We start from the raw sequence: 17,748 nt of genomic DNA on the forward strand, positions 1-17,748 counted from the left end.
GCCAGACTTCAGGGATTTCTTGTTTGATTTCTCAGTAGTATTAGCTAATTGTTTCTTCTAATACCCAAGTCCTTGTAGGATTTGAACCCTCTGAACCTCCTAGGACTCCACAGTTTCTATCTCATAAGTTCTGAAGAAGTCGTGAGCTTGATTTACAAAGGTGAGCCAGCCCACTCTTCTCCAATCTGCCTCATCTGTATTTTCTTCAGAATTAATTATTACGGCCTTTTTAGCCACTTTCCATTTGAGTCTCAAGAAATAGCCCTTAATCATGGTCAATCAATATCATCAAACAACTGAAACAAATTCAGATTGGTTCAGTTATTTCATTTGCTCATTGACTATAATTTCTAGATACCATACCAGGTGATCAATAGTTTAGAGGCGGAGATGAGCTTCTGCATAAGTATTTGTTGACCAATAATGTATGTGTCATAGAAGTATGTCTAAGAAATGGAATTGATATGGGTAAGAGTGTGATTAGTTTGGAAGAGAAAGAGGGTAGACAGGAAGGACCTCACAGAAGAAGTGGATGTCTTAGCAAGGTTTCAAAGAGTCAGTTGAAGTTTTGCCGGCAAATGAGGTGGGGAAGAAATTCTAGGAAGAAAGGACAGCATGGACAAAGGCTCAGAGATGTGAAACAATGTACTATAGTTTGAGGAACTGGAGTATAAGATTAACAAAAGGGGAGTTTTTAAAAAAGGAGAATGAGGGGCACCTGGGTGGCTCATTCAGTTAAGCAGCTGACTTCAGTTCAGGTCATGATCTCACGGTTAGTGGATTCAGGCCCAGCATCAGGCTCTCTACTCTCAGCATGGAGCCTGCTTCCTGCTATCCTATCTCTCCCTTTGTTTCTGCCCTTCCCCTTTTTGTGCTGTGTCTCTCAAAATAAGTAAATAAACATTAAAAAAAAAGGAGAATGAAGTAGTTAGGAGGCAGATCATAAAGACTATCCCAGAATAAGTTACTTGAACCTAACATTGAAATTTACTAGAAACTAGTAGAGCATTCAGTGTGTGTGCTATAGTCCTATTAGATTTATTTTAATCAATGTTGATGGGCATGAGGGCATGAGTCTAGAGGCAGAAAGGTTAGATGGCGCTCTAATAGTCCAGATGTGCTCTGACAAAGGTCATTAGTAGCCCAGTGGCTGGTGTTTTTGTCTTTCTTCTTGGCTGTGAACTGCTCAGTAACAAGTATGTGGTGATTTCCTTCATCTTTGTTTCCCCAGGGCCTACTACCATACCTAACATGCAGTAAATTGTATGGCAGAAAAAAAAAATTCTAAAAGTGTTCTCATTATTCTATTGGACTATGAGAGTATCTTGCTGTATGAATACTTAAAATTCTTTATGGGAGTGCCTGGGTGACTCAGTCGGTTAAGAGTCCGACTTCAGCTCTGGTCATGTGGTTTGTGAGTTCTAGCCCCGCTTCGGGCTCTGTGCTGACAGTCCAGAGCCTGGAGCCTGCTTCAGATTCTGTGTCTCCCTCTCTCTCTGTCCTTCCCCTGATCACGGGGTCTGTCTCTCTCTCAAAAATAAATAAAACATTAAAAAAATTAAAAATAAAATAAAATTCTTTATGAAGATAAGATTTTTTTTTGTATTAGAATTGCTACAGTGATTTCATTGTGAGTTGCAATCATGAAATTAAGAGGATATTTTGTGTATCTTTGACAAGTTACTCTAACATTGGCCTTTAAAATAACAACGATCCAATATTTCTCTCTGAGCCAAACATGCTCTTGCGGTTTCTTACCCTCAGTAGTGGCAAAAAATTGGTATCAATTAGTAGTGTTTTTCATTCCGTTCCAGTTGTGGAAAATAGCAGGCACAACAAGTTTGAACAACTAGAGTATGTTGACTTCAAATCTTCCTAGGACTCAGCTCTTTTTCCAACTGCTGGTTGAAATTTTAGGTGAGTTCCCTAGCTTTTTCATTCACTTTTGTGTAAAAAGAAGGACCCTAGTCACAGATAATCACAGTAACAGTCCCATTTTAGTAATTCAAGTGAACCTCTAATTTGATGTACTGTTAAAAGCCTTTTGGTCCTGCTGCAGATGAGATGTCCCCGCATCCCCCATCCAGCAGCCCTGGAGATTCGCCTTTCTTTTTTGGGGTGTCGAGGGGGGAGGAGAGGCATGGGGCAGGTGTGTTAGCATTCCGCGTTGGCTTGTGGGGGATGCTCAGAGGTTGTGAGTTCCTCAGAGGTTCTTCCATGAGAATTGTGCGATCTTCTGCTAGAATGCTTTAATGACTCCTCAACCTTGGCATCCATTAGGATTCCCCAGCTTCTCTCTGCTAAGGTTGTGTCATCCCTAAAAAAAAAAAATCCTTTGAAAAGAATCCCTTAGCCAGCTCCCATCTAAGAGGCTGACATTTGGGCCCCAGAAACACGGACCTCTGCCCTGTTTTCAGGGTCTGAGTGCAGCCGTATCTCTTTGCTCTGCCACTAAGCGGGCAGCTCCACCTAGTCTTTCACCTGACGTTTCTCAAGGGTGGAGCAGATCCTTGTTTTCTCTGTCCTCCAAACTTTTGGAATAAACGTCAACCTCTCTGAGAAGTGCTCTCAAATCCTATGTCATAGGTGAGGGAGATGGAAAATTGCTATAGCCTCCAACAGCTTTCTCCAGAGAAATTATTTTGCCCCATCTAGTTTCTTAATTTTGACTCTTCGAGTCCCTTGAGGTGGATGTGAGTCACCAAGTGGCTGTGGTCCACCCCCTCTCAAGTCTTGTATTGGAGGTCTAGTGCCTCATTTTGGAATGTGGAAAAAATGCCCCCTATTGTTTGATTATCACCAAAACTTTGATAGAAAGGATCTCTCCCTAACACCCTGTTGCACAGGCAATATGAGATATATGTAAACCATGCTCATTAACCAGAATACAAGCGATTCGTTTACAGGAATTTAAATGCTTACACTTGGCACACAAAAAGCAAATGATACTGAGTATCATTTTAAAGATGTAAAATCACACAGAAACCAATCAATTAATTCGACAAAAATTGCCTAGTGTTTCCTAAATGCTGGTATTATCCTAGGTGCTGGATGTTCAAGAATTAAATATATGGTTCTTTTCCTCATCTAGTGAGAGAATCATATGCTGAAATATGTCCAAAAGTGATCATCATACAATTTAGCATCACAATAGAAAGATCTACAAAGACCTAAGGGAGATGGAGTGTCTAACTTGAAGAAAAGCTTCACAAGGGACATTTGAACTGGATCTTGAATGAAGATAGGGTTTCCCTTGGGAAAAAAGGAGGAAAGGGCATTCCAGATATATGATGGTTGTGTAAGACATGGAGAGTTCAGACGGTGTGGTGTGAGAACAATGAAGAAGGGGTGTAGCTGGGACATAGGCTGCTGTGGTTGTGAGTGAGATGAATTTGGAGATTGGAAAGACACTGTTTTATGATGAAGAGTTTCAATTCCTTCCTATAGATAATAGGAAATTTTGCTTTTCAAGTGTTTATTTAAAAATATTATACACAGGGGCACCTGGGTGGCTCAGTCGGTTAAGCATCTGACTTCGGCTCAGGTCACGATCTCGCGGTCCGTGAGTTCGAGCCCCACGTCGGGCTCTGTGCTGACCGCTCAGAGCCTGGAGCCTGTTTCAGATTCTGTGTCTCCCTCTGTCTCTGACCCTCCCCGTTCATGATCTGTCTCTCTCTGTCTCAAAAATAAAAAAAGTTAAAAAAATTAAAAAAAATTATATACATAGTATGTATCAATATATAGAGAGGTGATCCTGTTTTTCCTTTTTCCTTTTTCAGGTGGGTCCTCCCTCCTACTCGTATCTCTCTCCTCTCCATCTCCCTCCCCACTGTACCCACATCTTTCCCTCCCAACTTATGTTAACACTTCTTTGTAACATTTTTTTCCCTCCATAGTTATATAATCATATTCAAGTATACAGTATGTGATAAATATATCCAGTTTCCACACAGAGTGTTTTGGGCCATTGTTTGCTTGACAAAAGAATACTTTGCACATTTTTCTACATCTTGCTTTTCTAACTCACCCATTCTTAAAGGAAATGTCTCTAAGCCCATAGAGACAGTGCACCATAGGTTTTGTTTTTATTTGGCAGTTTTTAATTAGGGGCTGACATGATCACAATTTTATATCAGAGATAAGATGTTAAAAGGGGACAATGAGTTTAAAAGTGTGTAGAAACTGGAGGAGGGCAGTAAATTGAGAGATTAAACAGATAGTAAATGATGGGGCCTACACCAGTGCAGTCAGCTTTGGCAAGGACATTGCTTTAGCACATACAAGCCTCAAAAAATGAATCACCATATAACATATCTCAATACAATGCCAATGGCCACCAGTATCTAATTCTAAAATTAAAAAAAAAAATGTTTATTTATTTTTGAGAGAGATAGAGACAGAGACAGAGCGTGAGCAGGGAAGGGAAAGAGGGAGACACAGAATCCAAAGCAGGCTCCAGGCTGACCTGTCAGCACAGAGCCTGATGTGGGGCTCAAAGCCACAAACTGTGAGCTCATGACTGAGCTGAAGTTAGACACTTACGTGACTGAGCCACCCAGGCACCCCTAATTCTAAAAATTTTTGACATTAGATCCTCCAAATATGCTGCTTAGAAAAGGATGGGTTCAGAATATTCACTACCAGCTTAGATGGAGTTTTTAAAAAGGTTCATTATTTTTCCACATATATCCATATTTCTCTACTTCCTCCCTTATTCTGCACACTTTTTCTACAAAATATTCCTGATCTCCAACTTGTTTTGAAACTCAAATGGCTAAATTCGTTGTTAGTTTAGTTTAAAACTCATGCCTACATTGTCTTTGAATAACAACATTTTCCATCTTTCAGTAATATAAATTTTCCTTAGGTTGCTCAGCATAGGATGTGACCACACTATTTTTACCCTTATTGCAATTATTTCAATCATGTAACACATTCATAATGTCATTTAGTGGCCTTAACATATTATAATAAACATTTTCACAAGTTCTCTATATTTATAAACGTCTTATCAAGATCAAAACCAGATAAATGTTTCATTGGAATATCCAATATGTAATTATCAGTCCTGTTAAACAATTTGGGTTATTCTGCAAATGTAAAACCCATTTATCATAACCATGATGAAGATAGCATGAACTATTCCAACCTTCTGATCCCAACTGTAGTTTGTAATATATTATTAATCATAAAGTATGTAGGTTTTAATATTACTTCTAAAAATGTAAATATTTCAGAAAAATACATAGAATAATAGAATATGCATTTTCATAACTGACAATTGTTAAAAATTTGTCATTTCTGTTCCCCATTAATTACCAGTGTCCATCTCATTTTATTCTTCCTGCCTCCACAGGAACTCTCTTTTATGAATTTGGTGTGCTTCTTTCTAGTTCATTTTTATCTTAGGTACATATATGTACCATAAATAATTTATGGCCTTTTTTTTGGTTTTGAAATGTTCAACAATAGTCGTATGAGTACATTTATAATTTTTTGCCTTCCTTTTTAACTCAGTATTATTTTTCAGAGCAATTCTCATGCATAATTAAATCTATTTTGGGGGGCGCCTGGGTGGCGCAGTCGGTTAAGCGTCCGACTTCAGCCAGGTCACGATCTCGCGGTCCGTGAGTTCGAGCCCCGCGTCGGGCTCTGGGCTGATGGCTCAGAGCCTGGAGCCTGTTTCTGATTCTGTGTCTCCCTCTCTCTCTGCCCCTCCCCCGTTCATGCTCTGTCTCTCTCTGTCCCAAAAATAAAAAATAAACGTTGAAAAAAAAATTAAAAAAAAAAAAATCTATTTTGGTAGTACAAGCAGTACCCCAAGGACTATGCATGTTCCTGTCTCCGTGGACATATATTTAATAGTTGTCTTTTACCAATGTTAGGACCTGAATGTTTGTTTCCCCTTCCCCCTCTAAATCATATGTTGGAGGCCTAATCCCCAATGTGATGGTGTTAGGAGGTGGAGCTTTGGAGGTAATTGGGGTTGGATTAAGTCTTGAGGGTGGGGTCCCCATGCTGAGATGAGTGCCTAATTGGGAAGAGGATGAGATAAAGCAGGTCTTACTCTTTCCCAGAGAACAAAGAGGTCATGTGAGCACACAGCAAGATGGTGGCTTCCTTTAAGCCACAAAAGAGCCTTTCTGCAGAACTGAATCATGGTGTCTCATTTTCTTCCCAGCTTTATTGAGATATAATTGACATATAACATTGTATAAGTTTAAGATGTTTCTTGTTTTGATTTGATACACTTACATATTGGGAAGTGGCAGGAGCTAACACCTTCATCCTTTGACATAAAAATGGTATCTTGTTAGTGTTTAAATTTACATTTTCTAATTATGGATGATTTTACTTACTAATTGCTTATTTAATGTTTATAGATTTATACATATGGATTTAAAATCCTAAATAGAAACATTGATCTGAAGTGATGCTATACGATGAAATGAAAATTGAAATTTACTAGAGAATGAATCCACAACATTGGCATACCATCATTTGTCCTAATAACATTTAGATTTCTCAGTTTGCTAGATGGTAAGTATTATGAAGTCAAACTTGTACAGTCAGGATTTAATACAGAAGTAATATTTCAGAGCTCAACTTGGGGAAGAGAACCTGTATTTAAGGCAGAGGACTATTTGGTTGTGAAATAGCAAAATCATAATCAGTTTTAAAGACAATTGAGAAAAGGTAAAGGCCTAAGAAGGGATTCATTTCTTTTCTTCTTTTGAGCGATTTGTTTGAGTTTATATAAGTTCTTTTATAAGTTCTTATACCTTCCAAATTTGAATAACTCTTTGTGTGGTTAAAAAGGAGAATTGAAATGAGAATGAAAAGTACTGGTCTCAAGTGGTAACTGAGCACATCTGCATGAAGTCTTTGCTTTCCTACTTACCACACAACTGACGGAAACATGGACTAGAGAAAAAAATGACCATTTAAAGAATAGTGTACATTGTATGCAGAATGCCTTGTATGTAAAGAAATAGGGTATGGTTTGAAATGGCATTTAAATTGGCCTTTAAATAATAATTAATTTTCTTTTAAATGAAGCTTTAAGAGAAAAAAATTTTGCTCCCATGAAATAAAAAGAGCCTGGGGAGAATATAGGAAGTTCAGGGTGGTCCATATAAAATAATGATCACTATAATGCAAAATGGGATCCATTTTTCATGGAACCTGTACAAAATTTGTTGATTGTCAAAAAAGAGTACTTCTCCCATAATATAAAACTACACCTTGTAGGAGGGAGTGGTTTTTTTGGATTGACTGCATTTTAGAGAGGCATCATGAATGAGAAAGGAGGGAAGGAAGGAAGGAAGGAAAGAAGGAGTAATAAATTCTGGGATTTGGGGCAGTGGAATGACCTAGGTTCACATTCTGGCTTTATCATTAATATAATTTTTTGAGTAAGTCATTTAAACGCCCTCAGTTTTGTTTCCTTCATATAAAAAGACGAGAAAACAATACATATCTTACAGAGTCCTATGAAAATGAAATGAGACTTTACAAATGAAATAACTTACGCCTGCCTCACGTAGCAGCTCAATCCTTTGTAAACTTCTCTCTTAAGGAGTTTAAAAATATTTTTTCCACACTTACACAATTAAAATGAAATATTTTTCACTGAGTATGTTAATTTGTGCAAATTCTGTGGCCATACCTGACTGACTCAAAACACTAGTAGTATACAATCAAGTCATTAATAAAAGTTTCTTGCAAAATATATTCTATTCTATATAGTTTGAATTTGGCAGTGTTTCTCCAGTGTGTTCCCCAGAAAGTTAGTCTTCTGAAGTCACGTGTAATTTCATACTTTTGGCATATGCTATATGCTATATGCTATATCCTATATGCTACTTTTGGCATATGTCCTATTCCCCTTCTGAGAAGCCCTCCAGTTAAATAAGCTAATTTTATTTAAGCCTGTGCTTTTTCTACTTTATTTGGCCATGGAAGATACTAGTATAACTTTTTCTGAGACAATGGTTTCTCCTTACCCTGTCTTTTCATAATTATGGGAGTGATTCAGCTGATTCAATATATATTTACTAAGCATCAACCATGTACCAGGAACTGTCCCAAGACTAGGATATACAGCAACACACACCACAGATAATGTTTCTGCTCTCTTGGAGCTTATGTTCTAAAGGAGAGAAAAAGACAATTCACAAATAATATATGTTAGTTTGTGATGAATGCTGTGAAGGAAGGATAAGAATATATAGAGTTATGGGAGTAGGACATTATTTTATAGAGGATGGTCAATGAAACCTTCTCAGCTAGAGTCTCATTTGAGCACAGAACTTGAGGAAGTGATGGAGAAATCCATGTAGACATTTTGAGGGAGCATCTTTTAGACAAAGAAAAATATAATTGCAGTGAGGTAGAGTGCTTGGAATATTTGAGGAATATCCAGGGGTCTAGTATTAACTGAATCAGAATTCACAGGAGAATGACGGAAGATAAAAATCAAGAGAATTTGTGAGGTGGGTCTGAGGAGATGATTTGGGTCTTATATGCTATGGTTAAGACTTTGGGTCTCATTCTGAGCGATTACAGAAGCTAATGGATAATTGTCAATAGTATGGGGAATAGACTGAGAGTGCCATGGTTAGAAACACAGAGACTCATTCAGGATCCCATTGCAGTAGTATAGGTGACATATGATAGTGATTTCAACTACAGTGTTTGAAGAGTTAAGAAGTAGTTGGTTAAGAATATATGTTGAAGGTAGGGCCTATGGGATTTACTGATGGATTGAATGTGGAGTTGGAGAGAAAGAGAGGAGCCTATGATCACACTAAATTTTGTAGCATAAACAACTGAAATCATGGAGGTGCCATTTATTGAAATGACGAACACTAGGGGAAGTGTAGCTTTGGGGCATGGATGAGGAATCAAGAATTTGCATTTGGGCATGCTAAATTTGAGATGTCTTTCAGGCAGTCAAGAGAACATGTGTAGTAGGCAATGGATGCATATGGAGTTTAAGAGAGAGAATAGTGATAGTGATTAATATTAGAGTCATTAACATACAGATAAAATGTATGGCCATGGCGCTGGTCGAGATTACCTAGCTGATACATGTCAGTAGAGGATGGAAGCAGAGTGTTGAACACAGCCCTGGGACATACCAATAATTCAAGTTTAGAAAGATAAGTATGTACCGGTCGGAGAAGAGGAGAATGAAAGGCAAATGGTATCCTAAGAATCAAGTAAAACAAGTGTTTCAAAACAGTATTGACCATTGGCTTTGACAGCATGGAGACCATTGACGACATTAACAAAAGCAATTATAGTTTTAGGCCTACGTGTCAAGAAATAATGGAAAGGAAAGAAATGGATTCAGGAAGCAGAGGCAACTTTTTAAAAAAGATTCATGTGAAGGGAACAGACGAGTGAGGATGTAGCTGGAGGGAGCTATGGTGTCAAGGTCTTTTTTGTTTTTGTTTTTAAGTTGATAGCTATTGGGATGCCTGGCTGGCTCAGTCAGTTGAGTGTTCAACTCTTGATTTCGGCTCAGGTCATGATCTCACTGTTCACGGGTTCGAGCCCCACGTCAGACTCTGTGCTGCTGATGCAGAGCCTGCTTGAGATTCTCTCACCCTCTCTCTCTCTGCCCCTTGTCTCGTCTCTCTCTCTCTCTCTCTCTCTCTCTCAAAAAAAAAAAAGTTGATAGCTATTCATACATAACTATTTGTGGTTGGGAAGAATTTGGCAGGTAGTGCAATACACTGATGATGCTGGGAAAAGAAGGGAAAATTGTACCTTAAACTAGTGAGAAACTCACTTTAAATAGGTGAGAAAGAATGATACAATGCAAAAATTGCTATGTATTAGATGGAATTAATATTCTCATTTAAGGTATGTATTTGATTGAGGGATGCATTCACTCATTTAATAAATATTTGGTACATGTCTATGTCTTAGGAACTTCTAGGAATTGGGAATGTAGTAGTGATAACAGTTACAAATATCTGCATGTTATTTCTAGTGACATGTGAGAGAGTAGGGAAAATGAATACATAAATCATGTAATATATAAATCATGTATATTATATAAGGGACATTGATAAGTTCTAACTTAAAATACAGTTTGTGTAAATAAATTAATTTGCAGGCATATATTTTGTTATGACCATATTGTAATCTAATTTTTTGAAATGATCATATTATTTCAAAAGAAAAAATATTTCTGGTAAGCATGTGACAACCAAGAAAGTGCCCAGTCAATATTCAGTGTCTAGATGACTTGTACTTACAACTGGCCTTGTTTGTCCTAGATTTCCTAATATCACAGAACACTGCTGGAATCTCAGAGAGAAACGGAAGCCTTATAGTTTTTGAGTTCAGGGTTGAAATAAAAGAAGAATCTGTGAAACGTAGGAACAGTTTAGGTGACCTGTGAACAGACTTTCAAAATAGCAAATATGAACTTTCAGCCTCACTAGCTGTTTGCAGTTTTTTCTTCACTTCTTAATATATAAAAAATTTGTTTGAATTAAAAATGAAAATAACATATGTGTACATTAGTGAAGTCGGAATACCCAGCAAAATCTAGGAAAGTTGAGAATCCTGCATATTGGAACAGAAATACCTTTAAGTCAGGGGCCAAAAATCTTGGAACTTGTACCCAACTCTGCTATTATCTATGTGTTTGGCATTTCACAGATTCTTAAATTGGCACAGATTCTCTTAAATTCATTGAGTATAGACTTTCCTATCTATGTAGGAAAATGTACCTGCCTTATTAACTGAAAAGACTGTTAAGTTCTCTTAACCACAGAGATCAGTATGTTGAAAAATATATACATTGAAAAATATATGTGGAAACTGAGGTCAAGCAACTTGTCTAAGATCACAGAGCACATACATTAAGACAGATGTTGAACCCAGGCTTCTCTGATTCTCTAAGCGGTTATCATGTTCTGCAGTATGCAACAAGCATGGGCACTCAAGTGAGATCAAGAGGCCATGACAAGGCTTAGAAACACCTTGCGTTCTCATGTTCGCTTTCTCATTCACTGTTGGTTGGTTTCAGAAGAGAGGTAAAAAACATCTCTTCAAACAATTTAACCATGTGGCCTATGGAAACTGTCTTGCTTTGAATTGCTTGATTCACCTGCTTTGTAGGCCACATAGAACAGGGGACTAACGTCCAGTGGTTGATTACCAACTTCATGTAAGCTAACTGGAAAAAGCATGGTTTTTATACTCTTTTCCTGTTATGCGAATGTCTATGAGTTAGGCAGGGTATAAGTTAGGGCATCGTGGTGCACGTAAAGTTTGCAATATGCATTTACAAATTAGCTTGCTGCCAAAGTCACTTATATTTGTAACACATCTCATGCTCTTCTGCTCAGCGGCAATGTTACAGATGAACTTGAGAGACAGAAGTAGTATTTTTATGCAAATATGCCATAAAATATCTTTGCTAAATAAGCAATTCCTTCTGTAGCAAGGTTTATTTGCAGTGATATAATTTAGAAGTGTCCCCGATGACAACCTTTTGAGCCATATTAGTTAAATGCTAGAACATCTACAGTGTTAAATCCACAGCAATATATTATAATGGGAAAAATGCCTGAGCAGCAGGGAGCCTTTAATACAGAACTCCATAGGCCACTTAAATAGTGTAATCTGGCTTTCAAGTGAAGCATTCTAAAGAATCTCTATGAACCTTGCTTTGGGGTTTCAGAGAATCGGAATGATATTGAGGACAAAGCTCTGTTCTGGATCTACCTGTCACTGAAACGCTCATGCTGCTCTTCTACAAAGCCAGGTGGGATCATTTTTCTAGGAAACATCAATTACTTCTGCTTTTGCTCAGAAATGGCACAGTTATTTTTAGATATATTTTCCACAAGTCTACAAAGTATTACAATTGCCATAACATATTGGGTAGTATCATAATGGTGTAAGGATCCCTGAGCAAAATATGCCTCCCCATGATATTGCCTAACTTATCTTTGAAAAATAGCAGGATTACATATTTTATAACTCCCTGTACAACTAGAGAGGTGTCAACGTGGATGGCAAATGAATGAGTTAGAGTTTTACAGATTTCCAATATATTTGAATTCACAGATATTTTTTCTCTGAGGGTCAGTTTGTGAAACTTATGGTTTGAAATAGCGTTATTTGAATAAAACGAACCAGGTTCTCCTAGGGGCTAATCAAATCCTAGATAGTAAATGAGCTACCTTTGGAGGTTGCATTAACACAGCAGTGGCTTAATAAATTATACTCTGCTGATTTGACTTCCACTGGTACTTAATTTATAACTGGAGATGATCCTGGTATATAGAGAATCTAGCTAATCATGAACTAGTTTCTTATAGTGATGAAGTGCATATATCCAGCCAAGATGTTTGAAATAGAGTTTTGTAAAAAATATAAACAAATGGAGTCTTGTGAGGGTAAACTTCTTGACTGAAGAATTAATACCTAAATCATGACTTTTTTCTCTTTCTTGGAATCTCTTCAATTTATCTTCCATGATAATATCTATGATATACAGAAAATGAATTGTTGTGTCATTACAGTCTCTTAAGGAAAAATTTCCCCAGTTGTTCCCTAAGCTGTCTTCAACCTACTGGGTACAATTTCAAACTAGATATTATACAATGGAAGTCAAGCACTTCAGTCTTTTATTTAAATAAAAAGTTTGAAAGTTCATCTGTCCATCTATACATCCAGTCATCCATCAATCTGTTCCTCAATTTATTGTTTTATTCTTTGAATCAACAAAGAATTGTCACTTTAATATGTTTGTAGTTTCCGAGACTTTGCAAAAAATCAAACCAAAAGAGATATCGACCATTAAAAAAACTACTAAATCTCATCTTAGCAGAGATATTTGCTAATAATAACTTGCCTCAGTCAGCTAGGCTTTGTCAGTTCTCTCTGCTGCGTGTCTAGCTAAGGTGGGCATTGGATTAAACTGTTCTATCCTAAAGATTGTTGTTGGCAAGCTCATGTAGGTAATCTACTTCCATATTGTGAATGGAATATACTCTATCTAACCTTTGGATAAACAGAAGATTTTGGTTTCCAATCCCGTCAGTGTTATAGCTGTTAAGGATACATGTATCATCTCTTTCTGAAAACTGTAGAATTTATGTTCAGAATTCAGCGCCAACAAACAAGGATGGAGTTCTCATGTCAAACTGAAAATATCACTTATACATTTTGGCAGGGAGATGGTGACATTTAAGTCACTTTTTATTAGTCTTTTTAGTAGGGCCTTCTAACCTTTATCCCTAACTCAATCTGACCCTTTTGGTGTCTCAATTTTTTTTTTTATTAAAAAAATTTTTTTTAACGTTTATTCATTTTTGACAGTCAGAGAGAGACAGAGCATGAGCGGGGAAGGGGCAGAGAGAGAGGGAGGCACAGAATCTGAAGCAGGCTCCAGGCTCTGAGCTGTCAGCACAGAGTGCAACACGGGGCTTGAACTCACGAACTGCGAGATTATGACCTATGCCGAAGTCAGACGCTCAACCGATTGAGCCACCCAGGCACCCCAATGGTGTTTCCATTTTTAATAGGAAAAGCCACTGTAATAAATGCAAAAGTAATTCTAATTCTCCAAATTAAGTTGTGAAATGTATTTAATTAAGTGTATAGATGCAATTTACTAAATCAATTCAATTATTTTCTTCAGTTCACTGAGTGGGGGATATGAAAGTCTTTTTAGTTTTATTTAAGTGCAGAAGGATATCTGAGTCAAAGGTCTAATCCGAGATTCTAACGATTGTGCCAGGAGAAAGCAAATGTTGATTCCAATTGCTCTTTAATTTCAGGACACAGTTTTCCTTTTAGCTGATGTGAGACAGCTCCTGTTCACTAATGGGTCTGGCCTAGACCCTTCGAGAGATGTTTATTATCATTGTCTGGACTTAGGAAATGATTCAAGACACTTGATTTCAAAGCCCCATCAAGTTCTCGTGCTGCAGAGTAACATCTGATCATTTGATGTGTCACCTCAGCCAAAGGACAGACATGGCGAAAAAAAAATTTTTTTTATCTTATCTACCCCCATGCAATATGTGAACTTTAACTTCAAGAGTACATTTTTTTTCTCTATGCTCCCATTCTGAATTGTGTTCCTTCAATATGAAGGAGCCTTACAAAAGCTTTTAAATTCAGGTGATCTGAGAGGGAAATATTCCTTAATTTGCAAATTGGTTGAACAGATACTGAATGAGAATCATGAAAGTGTTTTGGATATGTTATATGTTTTTTATTAAGAGAAATTGTGCAGAGATGTACATGTTACAAGCCAGCTGGTGTAGTGTGGAATAGTGTGGCATTCTGTGTTCAGCATGGATCTTCATGTGTCAGTTTATGGCAAAACTCCAGGGTATCCACCAAAGATATTTAACAATTCACTGCTTCTGGAGGCCAAATAATTTTCCAGAGGATTAATACCTCAAACATCTAAAATTGGTGACTCGGGCTATTTAGAGATGCAGATCTTGTTTCTTTTAGCTGTTGATTTTCAAAGGCATGTTCTTTCTGGCTCTGGATAATTCTCCAATAACAAGGAAGACTAACATGTATGGAAGGCTTATGGAAGACTTACACATAATCTTTACAAAGTTGGACCATTTAGAAACATGATCATTTGCATTTTTTCTTTTTTGAAAGCTTAACCCTAAATTATTGTTCATCAGAGAAAAAGGCTTTGGGATTTATAATTTTTTTTCTTTTCCTTGAAAACTGAAACACACTCTTGTTTTTAGCATATAGCTTCTAAGGTAATGAGGAACACACCAGTACATTAAAGCAAATGTGTGTCAAATCCCCAGGGAAAACAGATGTCATGCGTGCAGTATTTCCTCCAGACATCTGAAATCCAACATTATTGTTCTTTCAATCTGCTTTCTAAGTAAATGAAACAATGGGGAGTATACATAAATCCTTCTATATTAGAATTTAAGAAATATTTCAACTGGAGAAGTTCAAAGTTTGCATTTGATAAATAAAGATATAAAGAGCTTAAAATTAGGGAACCCAGAATTGGAAATATGTATATTCCCACTGGTTTATTCCACAACTGTACATTTTCCACTGATTTTCATAATCTGTGATAATGTATAAACCTGAAACTCATCTCTAAGTAAAATCCATAATTTTCTATTTAAAAAAAAAATTTTTTTTTCAATGTTTATTTATTTTTGGGACAGAGAGAGACAGACAGAGCATGAACGGGGGAGGGGTAGAGAGAGAGGGAGACACAGAATCGGAAACAGGCTCCAGGCTCCAAGCCATCAGCCCAGAGCCTGACACGGGGCTCGAACTCACGGACCGCGAGATCGTGACCTGGCTGAAGTCGGACGCTTAACCGACTGCGCCACCCAGGCGCCCCAAAATCCATAATTTTCTGAACATTTTCAGCATTATGCTTAAATGTCAGAGATCATAAACTTAAGGTGATTTTCCCAATTTTAGGTAAGATTTATTAGTTGTTATAAATTAAAAAGACTTGGCAGTCAGCAATAAATTTGGACCTTTGTAAAATACATACTTAAAATCATTTATACTGCCTTAACAAAAGTGTGTGCATGTCTGTGGTGTGTGTGTGTGTGTGTGTGTGTGTGTGTGTGTGTGTGTGTCTGTGGAGGTGTTGAGTGCTTTTCTGTGTGTATTGGGTAGAAAAAAATATATAAATGATCATATGAAGGTAGATTCACATCTCCTCTAGCCTCATTGACTTTAGACATTGAAAACCCTTAACATGTAGGTCCACCTCTGTGCAGTTTTGAGCTAAAGAGAACTAACACTGGAAGAGAAACATGAGCTACATCTTTGCCAGTGGGGGGACTTGGCACTAGCCTTCTTGTTCTGAGTCATTCTCATGCTTGGACTGGGCTGGCCGGGAGCAATCCACTGCCTACCAAACTGCAGCCAGATCTCCTGATCTAATAGTGTCCTTTTCATGACTATGCTTACTTTTCCGGTGTCATTCAGGTCTATTTGCAGGAATAGGGTTTTGCCACAAACCCCAGGCCTCTTGGCCAAATGCTTACCTGCTGGATAACTCTTGCCATTTCTCTACAAGTCTCTCCTGCAAAACATAAACTATGGCATGCTTCCCAACTACATAGACTCCTGTACACGAACACTAGTCAGGATTACTTCTGAGATTGTGATGTTCTCTTAGGCAAAACGTTTTGGTTCCTTGAGGACTGAATCTACAGCTGAATTAGTTTTCCTAGGCTTGGCTCAACACGATTCCAGTTTACTCCATTTTTCATGTTGGCCCACCAGTGAGATCCCAGCATGCCAGGCTACACAGGTGTGACAAAGACCACATTAAATAAGAAAGTTTGCAAACATTTTGCTTCCAAAGCAAGATTATGGGTGGGGTTATATTGATCATTATTCTTTTCTGAAGCCGTCATTCTGTATGTAGAGTTTAGCTGAGATGTACTATTCAGAAAGCCATTTGATATTGAACGTATGATCTTCACTATTTGGGCACTGACAAGATCACATAATGGGCGAGGAGCAGGTGTTTTTCCAGCAGCAGGAAAGAAAGCAAATTGTTAAGTATTTCATGATACCACATCTCTAATTAAAAACAGCAGAGATTTTTAACAAGTTTTTACTATTTTTCTCTCTCAAGGTAAGTCAGGTGTTCTCTAAAATGCCTAGGCTTGCATGTCTTCTACATGTCTCTTATCTGGCCAAAGACCAATTAGATAACTAATTATTTTTCATTATTAACCTGATTACATTGTAGCAGAATCACTTATATTTTAAGGTGCTAATAATGCTTAGTACTTATAAATGATTCATTTTTGTTTTGGATATATATGAAAGAAGGAATCATTGGAATGCTACAAAGTTATTTCCTTTTTTAAAAAAATAAAATTATTTCCTTTTAATGTAAGTTGCTAGTAATCAGCACATTTATTTAAATGGAAACATATCTTTAATTGTAGACGTTTATGACATCTTATGTTATATGAAAATTGAAAGCCCAGCAAAAGTAAAAAAAGCATATCCTATGATGTTATAAGTGAAAGTTACTTCCTGAAACCCATTTATATGGGTACTTTACAAAAAAAAACACTAGAAAATCTAGTTTGAGGGATAATACTTATATTTGAAACTGACCACCTTTTTGAGGAGCTAAAGCTATAAAATTATCCTTCTAATTTAGGGTCATGTATTTGATACCTCTGATGAAGTCTGTTGGTCAATGCTCAATAAACTTGAGCCCTCAAATTTCCTATCCAATGAGCATTGAAAATAGGTAATTTAATAATTTTTTCTGCAGAAGTTTTCGTTATTTATCACTAATTCTGGAGAGTGGGAGTATGTGCTCTGCGAAAGCAATGTGCTCTTTTTAAGTGTGGACAAATTTGACTCAGGTAAAATATGAGCCTAGAAGAGCAATTCCCTATAATTTAAATGGTGACGTTTGCTTGAAAAGTCTCAAGACATGTAAGTTTTATGCTTCTTTTTATAAGAATTCAATATTGGAATTTTATCGTAACTTCGTGTGTGTTCCTGTCACTGACTGATGCTGGGGATCTGTCTTATTGCAGAGAGGTGCAATTTACGGAGTTTTCTCGCACACTGATAGTTTTGAATTCTTACTAATCATTTATGAATTTCTTCTTTCTTTAACTTATGTGTACACTCTGTTCCTCTCTATATAGTTATGCTGCCAGTGTAACATGTAGAGAATGTAATGTGTGAGTTGGCATTATCATTGTGACAATT

The 17,748-nt window shown here is 37.2% G+C and overlaps 1 long non-coding RNA gene across 1 annotated transcript in view; it reads left to right on the forward strand.

The window, feature by feature from the left end:
• The window catches only part of LOC122491086, a 108,899-nt gene that overhangs the window by 67,077 nt on the left and 24,074 nt on the right, over window positions 1-17,748 (forward strand). The gene's annotated exons all lie outside the window — the stretch shown is intronic.

This window comes from Prionailurus bengalensis, chromosome A1 (genome assembly GCF_016509475.1).
Source record: "Prionailurus bengalensis isolate Pbe53 chromosome A1, Fcat_Pben_1.1_paternal_pri, whole genome shotgun sequence".
Lineage (NCBI taxonomy): Eukaryota > Metazoa > Chordata > Mammalia > Carnivora > Felidae > Prionailurus > Prionailurus bengalensis.